The sequence below is a fragment of the Theropithecus gelada genome, chromosome 3, assembly GCF_003255815.1.
Source record: "Theropithecus gelada isolate Dixy chromosome 3, Tgel_1.0, whole genome shotgun sequence".
Lineage (NCBI taxonomy): Eukaryota > Metazoa > Chordata > Mammalia > Primates > Cercopithecidae > Theropithecus > Theropithecus gelada.
In genome coordinates this window covers 58,397,024-58,405,720 of record NC_037670.1, presented here as the reverse complement: position 1 = coordinate 58,405,720, position 8,697 = coordinate 58,397,024, and the positions used below count along the sequence as shown (strand labels likewise).

General features: G+C 45.9%; 1 pseudogene; it reads left to right on the top strand.

Annotated features, from left to right (window-relative positions):
• The first annotated feature begins 1,250 nt into the window (after nucleotides 1-1,250).
• LOC112621350 lies at nucleotides 1,251-1,633 on the top strand (annotated as a pseudogene).
• Nucleotides 1,634-8,697: the final 7,064 nt, after the last annotated feature.

Here is an 8,697-nt window from a genome sequence, read left to right as displayed (position 1 = left end):
ACACTCCACATACCAGGCTGTATGCCATGTTTCATTTACTATCTGCATGATTGAGAACATTGGGTTCCTATCAAGTTGCTATTGCAATAATATCCAACAGATCGGGACACACCCACCTCTTATTTGCCTTGTGTGATCTTTAAGGGAATTGAAAATCCACAAGGGTCTAAACTTGTCAGGTATTTTCGTGGGAAATGGGTAAGTCCCTCTCAAACAAGCTGACCTGGAACTCGTACCTGCCACAGAGAGTGAAACCTCTCTGCACTTTTAAATGCTGCATTCATTCATCCCTGGAGAAAGGCCAGCTTCTCATCCACGTTGAACTAATTCTTCTGAGGGCACCCTTATTTACAGCCACAGATGCAGTGTGATTCCCTATTTTAAATAAACTGTTGGTACTTTGTTGTTTTCACCGTCTTTAGCTCTAGCCCTTAAGGACTTCATGAAGCTCCTAAGTAATATGGACAGCTGGGGTGATTTTCAGTTGAACTAGCATGCATTTTCAACATTTAGAAGTAAGTACTGGCCAGGCACAGTGGCTCATGCCTATAATCTCAGCACTTTGGAAAGCCAAGGAGGGTGAATCGCCTGAGGTCAGGAGTTCAAGACCAGCCAGGCCAACATAGTGAAAACTCATCTCTACTAAAAATACAAAAATTAGCAGAGCATGGTGGCAGGCACCTGTAATGCCAGCTACTGGGGAAGCTGAGGCGGGAGAATCACTTGAACCTAGGAGGCGGAGGTGGCAGTGAGCCAAGATGGCACCATTGCACCCCAGCCTGGGTGACAGAGTGAGACTCTGTCTCAAAAAAAAAAAAAGAAGTCAGTGTAAGTATTACACAATGAAGGATAAGAAGTAAAGGACAATAATGCAGTCTTTGATGCTTACACAAATTTTATTGGAAACAGTTGGCTCCAATAAGAATATTTCTGTGATCACCACAAACTCAATTTCTACTTCAGCTATATAATTATATCAGGCTTGAGAATAACTAAAAAACAATACTGCTAAATGTTGGCTTTAAATTACCATTTCTCCGCCTAAATCATGATGAATGTAATGATTAGAAATGGCATTATCGATTATTAAATGTCAGAATGAATACACTAATGAAGTTATAGAGACAAATGTCATATAAGACTGATTATTCTGACTAGCTTGGCCAAAGTCCTGAGTCTGAAATTTTTAAAACCCTAAAAATGTAAAAAGAAGTATCACAATCCCTCGCGCTCTTCCTTTCCAACTTGGACCAGGCAGAATGGCTCCCGTAAAGAAGGGCGAGAAGAACAAGGGCCCTTCTGCCATCAACGAGGTGGTGACTCGAGAATACACCATCAGCATTCGCAAGTGCATCCATGGAGTGGGCTTCAAGAAGCGTGCCCCTCGGGCACTCAAGAGATTCTGAAATTTGCCATGAAGGAGATGGGAACTGCAGATGTGCGCATTGATACCAGACTCAACAAAGCTGTCTGGACCAAAGGAATAAGGAATGTCCCATAACAAATCCGAGTGCGGTTGTCCAGAAAACATAATGGGGATGAAGATTCACCAAATAAGCTGTATACTTTGGTTACCTATGTACCTGCTACCAGTTTCAAAAATCTATAGACCGTCAATGTGGATGAGAACTAATCGCTGACTGTCAAATACATCAAATAAAGTTATAAAATTGCAAAAAAAAAAAAAAGAAAGAAAGAAAGAAAGAGAGTATCCATGACTGTATCCATTGTAATAATAAAAATCTGGCCAGGCGAGGTGGCTCATGCCTGTAATCCCAGGCCAAGGCAGGAGGATCACTTGAGGCCAGAAATTCAAGACTAGCCTGGGCAACATAGTGGAACCCTGCCTCTACAAAAAATTTAAAAACATTAGCTGAATGTAGTGATGCACATCTGTAGTCCCAGCCGCTCAGGAGGCTGAGGCAGGAGGATTACTTTAGACCCAGAATTCAGGATTAGAGTGAGATATGATCACATCTCTGTACTCCAACCTGAGCAGCACAATGAGACCCTGTCTCAAAAAAAAAAAAAAAAAAAAAAAATCATCATAATATTGACCTGGTTCAAAATATAAGCATTCATGATAATACTGCAACTTGTCATTCAAAATTCAGTCATTGTGAACCTACCATGTGTCTGTGGCAGTCAGATGCTGAGCACGCTTGAGTAAACAAAAGACAGAAGACTCTTCCCCTTCTGACTGGGGACTGAGATGAAGAAGAAGTAAGTGAGCTAACAAACCATTGCAGAAGGTGACAGCGGCTATGAGTTAGACAGACTGTGCTATGATCGAAGACTGGGTGGGAAGGGGGAATCTAGATTAGAGACTATGGATCAGGATTTGGCTCCAGGCAGAGGCTTCCAATGTGCGACCGTGCAGTCAGAGGACACAGAGTTGGAGGAGCAGAAATCTGGCACGCTGGGGCCAGTGCTTCATAGCCCAGAAGATCGATGGTGTGCAGGAAGCTGGAGAACAGTCAGCTGCAGATGGCAAAGGGACTTGTCTGCTGGGCTGCAGCATCCCAGCTACTCCTCCCAGTGTTTCTGGGCAAAACTCTAGCAGATGCTTTTTTTCCCCTTTCTTTCGCTTACCACGTACCTATCAGTACATCCTGTCAACCCTACTTTGAAAGCACATCCTTACTCTCATCCCAAGTCTCCCTTATAATGTTCATTGTGCAAGTCCAGAATGATCCTTTAAAAACCTAAATCAAATCACTTCTTTCTTGCTTCCAACTTTTCCATGACCTCTTGTCACAGACAGAAAGGAGGCTAAACTCCCATCTTGGCTCTTTGTGCCCTTTATGATCTGCAATGCACCTCCTCTGCCTCCTCTTACCCCTCCACCTTGAACTCCAGCTTCTATGGGACTTGCTAAGCTTGATTCTCCTTCAGGGCATTTTCTCTAGATATTTTGTCTTCCCGAACTTCTTTTGCAACTCCTTGCACAGTTGATTCCTTCTTATTTCATTGAAATCTCAACCTGATGTCACCTGTTCAATGGCTTTGGATGGCCATCAGGCTAAATAGCCGAATAGTACTGTCCTTGTTTCTCCACGGGGATTAAATCCTCTGCATAGCACTTGTGCTGATATTTTATTAGTACTTGCTGGTTTACTGCCATCTCCACAGCACTCCACCCCCACACTATTCAACCTGGAATGTAGTTCTATGAAAGAAGGAATAATAAATGTGCTGTTCACTAATGTATCCCAACACCTGGGGCTGTGCCGGACACACAGTGGTTCTCAGCAATTTTTGCTGAATGAATCAAAGGCTGACACACCGTCATGGATAAACTCATCATGAAATAGAAGTGAGAGAGAAAGGGAAAGAGGTGGTGAGAGTGCACAGGTCGGCAGGGCCAGAAAGACCACCGAGCAGTCAAGCAGGTCCTACGCGGCAGCAGCTACCGCAGCCACTGGGTCAGCTGGCCGCACTTCTACATGTGGATTTAGACCCTTTGTTGTCCCCAAAGCATAGGCAGCATGAGCCTCATGCTTGCATTGGGTCCCCTTTCTCCTTGAGTCCTGTGGGTATGACGTGGCCCAGGAGAATGCTATGCCCACAGGGAATCTGTGTCAAAGCCAAGAAACTCCAGGGGCAGGAGATCCTGGTCTTCTGTAGGGGCTGCTAGCAAACTTGGTCCTCTTTCTCTCTGGAAGAGACGTTATCTTTATTACCCTGGGATTTCTCCAAGGAGAGATGTTTCCAAATCTCTGCAGAGGGAGCCGTTGTCTTTCTACTGCCAAGACTATCTGCTGTGCAAACACCCTGGATCATCCATTGATGATCTCAATGTCCTTTGTTCAGAAGACATGCAAACCATGTCCAGACGTGGAGGACTAGCTCATAACAAAAGGGTCCCGTGGCCTGATTTGGGGCAGGGCCCCTAAAGGACAGAAAACTTCAAGACATATTTGGGAGACCTGAGCCTGGAAGTTATCTTTACCCAGTTCCCCAGGGAATGGTACTAGGAAGGCATAAAACCCCAGGAAATTTAGAGCTGCACAGTGTGTCAGAAACTATGGCACTAGAGACAACTTTGCAAGGGTTTTTCTGGAATGGCAACTGACTGAGGTTATAAAATTATTCCCACACACTTACGCTGCAAGGAGTGGAATATCCAGCAAACTGGGAGACACAGGAGGACAAGAACAAATGATGCTTCAGTAATGACTTAAAGGGACCAGTTCCCAAGGGCCATATGAGATATTCACTCCACAGGATGATTGAAGGAGGGAGAGAGGCATCTCCCCAGTGCCTCACACTACGCAAGGTCCCTAGGAGATTCTAGAGGGGACGTCTTGTCTTCAATCACTTTCAGGACAAATACGAAATTGAATTACTTGTTTTTTTCAAAGTCTGTTACTGGGAGACACCATCTCTGGAGCCAGGCCGGGAGGCTGCAGTGAGGGAGCCAGCTCAGGAGGTTGTCAGGGCAGCCACAGTGGAGCCACAGCTCTGGGGCTGCCATCTTGTCCTGTCAGCTTAGCTCCCACTGTTCACGTCTCTCCCTCAGTAGTTTACTTTTTATTACATATCACAAAACTGTCCATATGGAATGTTAAAAATAAAGTTGAAAGGATAAAAATTACAGGTTCTTCACCACAGATAGCTCGAGAAGTAGTGGTCTGGAACAGCCCTATCCATCAGAACTTCGACAATGATGGAAACGTTCTGTTCCTGCAGTGACCAATATGGTAGCCATTCGTTGCATATGGCTACTGAGCACTTGGAGTGAGGCAATTCTGATTGAGGATCTGAACATTTCATTTTATTTAATTTTAATTAAGTTAAAATAGCCATGTGACTAGTGGCTGCAGTACTGGACACAGCAGGTGTAGAAGGAAGGCATTAGCCTGAGCCTCTCAAAGCTTTTGTGACCTTATCATAAAATGAGGATAAGAGTAGAATCAATCATGTAGGGGACTTTCGGGGCTTAATGAACTAATCTATGTTAGGGGCTTAGCACCTCTAGGGCACACAGCCGGTACTCAGTAGGCATTAGAGGAGGATGAAAAAAATAAGTATGACAACACTGGTGGCGATCACAGAGACAGAGCTTCAGGAGTTCAGAGGACAGGTTTGGACATGCATGTGGTCAGCTATTAGGTAAGAAAAAGGATGGGCCATGCAGCATGGGGCCAGAGCATGGGTGACAATGGGTGAGGAGGCCCTGCATCTGGCTCTATATGAGCACAGGCCCATGAGGAGTGATGCCCCAAACCCTAACAGTCTTGCAAAGGAGAGTAGATGTTCAGCACTGTGTCGGCGGGGGACGGGCTGTGCCCAGAGCTTCCCAGGCTCTGGGAAGTTCTGGGACAACTGCTCCCTTGTGTGGTGCACAGTGCACATGGCAGGGGCAATGCTCTCTGGGGCTATGTCCAGTTCCTTCACCCAAATCCAAAACATGAGCATTCTGCACACCTCTATCAAGTAATCTGGATCAAGGCATGTGTTTGCCTAAATCATCTGAAGATTTATATAAAACATAGTTTATTGACATGTATGTATCAGTCTGGGTCCAATCAGGAGATGCAGACCACAACACAATTTAAATAAAGGAGGTTAAATATAAAGAAATACGATGCTATTTCTTAAACAGGACAAGAGAGTAACTATTGAGACAGAAAGAGCTCTACAGGGCACCAGAGCTGTGGTGAGCACCCAAGGAAGGACACAGCTCGGGGGGGGCTCAGACCTCTGAAGAAGTATGGCTGCACCTACTAGATAGTGGAGAATTTTGCTGGGCTTCCCAGGCCACAGCTGGCCCATGGTGGTTGGACAAGTGAAAACATTGCTCTGTGGCACCGGTAAACTGAGGCCAAGAGGCAGGCAGAGAGAGCAGAGCACACTGCAGGTGTGAGACCAAAAACCTGTCATGTCTATGTTGTTGTCCATGTTGAAAGGGCCACAGGAAATACACGTGCAGGACACAGGCGGGGGAGACTGGCAGGTGGTGGACCACCCTTTGCAGGGACCCAGTGGCCCTCTGTGCACAGCTTGGGTCAGAGCAGCTGTGGGCCCTTGCATGGACAAAGGTACAGCCTGCCGGATGGCCAGACTTAAGGAGCTTCAGTGTGCCTGTAGGTGGGGCTAAGGAGAGGGTGCAAAGAGCAGGACCTGTAAGTCCTTTGCTGTCCTCTGTCCCTGGCTATGCTAGTGCTGTTCAAATCAGGAGCTGCAGAAAGCACGGCAGCATCATGCTGGAGAGAGCTGCCTGCTCCCTACATGCACCTGACACTGGAGAAACCACACCGCTGAGCAGTAAAGAAAAATGCACGCTCTCCAGGAGCATGACAAATGCCCTAAGAGCCAGGAAGGAAAAGCCCTACTATCTGTAATGTCTCTCCAGCACCTTCTACTGACAATCCTTAACATCAGATCAGTGGGAAAAAAAAAAAATACACAAAAGAGGCTCATCTGCGTCTTCACAGATCAGGCAATGAAGGATGAATTTGGGGCTGAGAGTCAGGAAACTGACAAATGGCAAAACATAACCTATGCCAGACACTCACCGGCCCCACTCTTCCGTGGCACTCATAAAATGTTCCCTGGGGCCTTGACTGTGACCTTGACTGTGACCTAGGAAAAGCAATGTTTTCAAGGAAAGGAAGATATCTTGGTAAATTTTCTTTCTATGGGTAAAAAATTAGTGCGGTCATCACCTTGTCATTAGTAAGTTCTCAATAGAGCAGACTGAGCCAAAGCTATGCAGCCAATAAGATGTACTTACATATTGTTCCCTGTCAGGGACCTGGGTTCAGAAGTGCAGTAGATCCAACATCTTCCAGTGCCACAATCTACCCTGTAGGACTAAATGTCCTATACCCTAAAATTTATTATTCTTTATATATGATCTAGAGAGTGGCTACAAGTTTTTGGTAGTAGTTTGGAAAACACTACAAAATATTTGAAATGAAAAAAAAAACTAAGCAGTTTATAAAACACTGCCACTTATACTTAGGTGTATCCTTACATCTTTTCTTTCTTCCTCAAATAATTAAAACAAATATAACATCTTCTGAAAAGTAAAGGGGACTCAGTAAATAAATACAGAGCATTGCTGTCATGGCATATAATATTTTAGAATAAAAATACACTATGAATATTCACAGAAGTTGTTATTTTTGGATCTTTAGCAACATTAAATATTTAATATAATTACTCCTCCATTTCCTCTTCTAATATTTATCCCTGCTTCATTTCTAAATCATCTTTTCCACATTTTCCTCTTCAGTTATTTAAGTGGGACGGTAAGCTTGTTTTCAGCTAGTTGTAATTAAAATATTATCTCTGAGCACTTTCAAGCCAGATTGTCATCATCAAAGCAAAGGAAAGATGAGGCAATTTTGGAGAAAACTCAATGACACATCAAATTACTTAGATGAATGTTTTAATTTCACAATTTTTCTTCAACTAACTTTAAAATATGTGGGTGATTATTTTATATAGGGATTCGCATAGTACAAAAATCAGTAGAACTCTAAATAAGGCACTGTGAGGAGACAGAGAGGGGAGCACTGAGGTGGGCTCTTCCGCCCCGATTGGGCCCTGACCTCCACAGAGGCCAGGCAGAGAGCATCCTGCCTTCTATCGCCGCGTTCCAGAGAAGACTGTTGATAAACAGCCGGTGCCTAACTTCAGGGAGGGGTTAGTTATGGATGAAATCAAAGGACACCGAGGGAAAGGTAAGAGAAGGTGGCTGGAGTAGGCTTGGGAGGCAGGGGGCCCCACCTGGGAGAGCTTGGCGTTCTAGCCTGTGGAGGGGTCCTAGCCGGAGGAGAGAATGGGGGAGGGGCAGGGATCGCTCAGGAAGGCGGGTCTTCTTTCCTGCGCCAGCCACCTCCAGCTGTGCTCCTCCGCTCCAGCATGGTTTCTCTAAAGGCTGTAAAGGAACATGCCCAGCGGGGCATGTGACCATCCTTCTAGAACACGCTTTGGTTCCTCCATTTGTGAAGGTCTGGCTCCAATAGTCCAAGCCTGCCTCCAGATCCTTTAAAGATCGCTTCACTTTTCTGTCCCAATCACCAAGAGGGAAGAGGGACAGGAAAGAGTGGAAGGAGTGGGAAGCAATGTGTGTAGTTGGGCCTTGCAGCGGAGCCGCCGCCATCCATAGCCTCCCTGCTCGGAGTCCCTGACCATGGCAGGCCTATCTCAAAATCTTGCAGGAGCTGGGATGCGCACATTCCTTGGGCAAGGGGAAGCCACGGCTTGTTTTCAGCAAGGAGCAATGTGAGTTACCTTGCCCTTAACCTTATGTAAATTCATTCTGCAAATGAAGATCCAGGGCTGAAAGGGCAGCACTGCAGACACCGCAGCGGGCCGGAGCCACAGCCCTGGGCTCCCAGGGTTCTCCACCCAACAGGGAAGACAGACCGGAAAAACGATTACATGCGTGGTGCTGGCTGCAAAGGAAAAGAACGGATCTTCAGTGCGTAGTGAAGCGCAGGGGCTCACTTGGTTAGGATGTGGTTCGGAAATACTTCACTGAGAGGGGCATGGGCGCTGGAGTGGAGACAAGCTGTGACCTTAAGTCACTCGCAGAGTTCATTATGGGGAGGAGACACTCCAGGACTAGAGAACAGTGTTAGCTTTGAGGCAGAAAAAGCCTGGAGCAGAAACTGAGAAGAAGAGAGGAGGAGGAGGAGGAGGAGAAGGGGGAGGGGAAGGGGAAGGGGAAGGGGAAGGGGA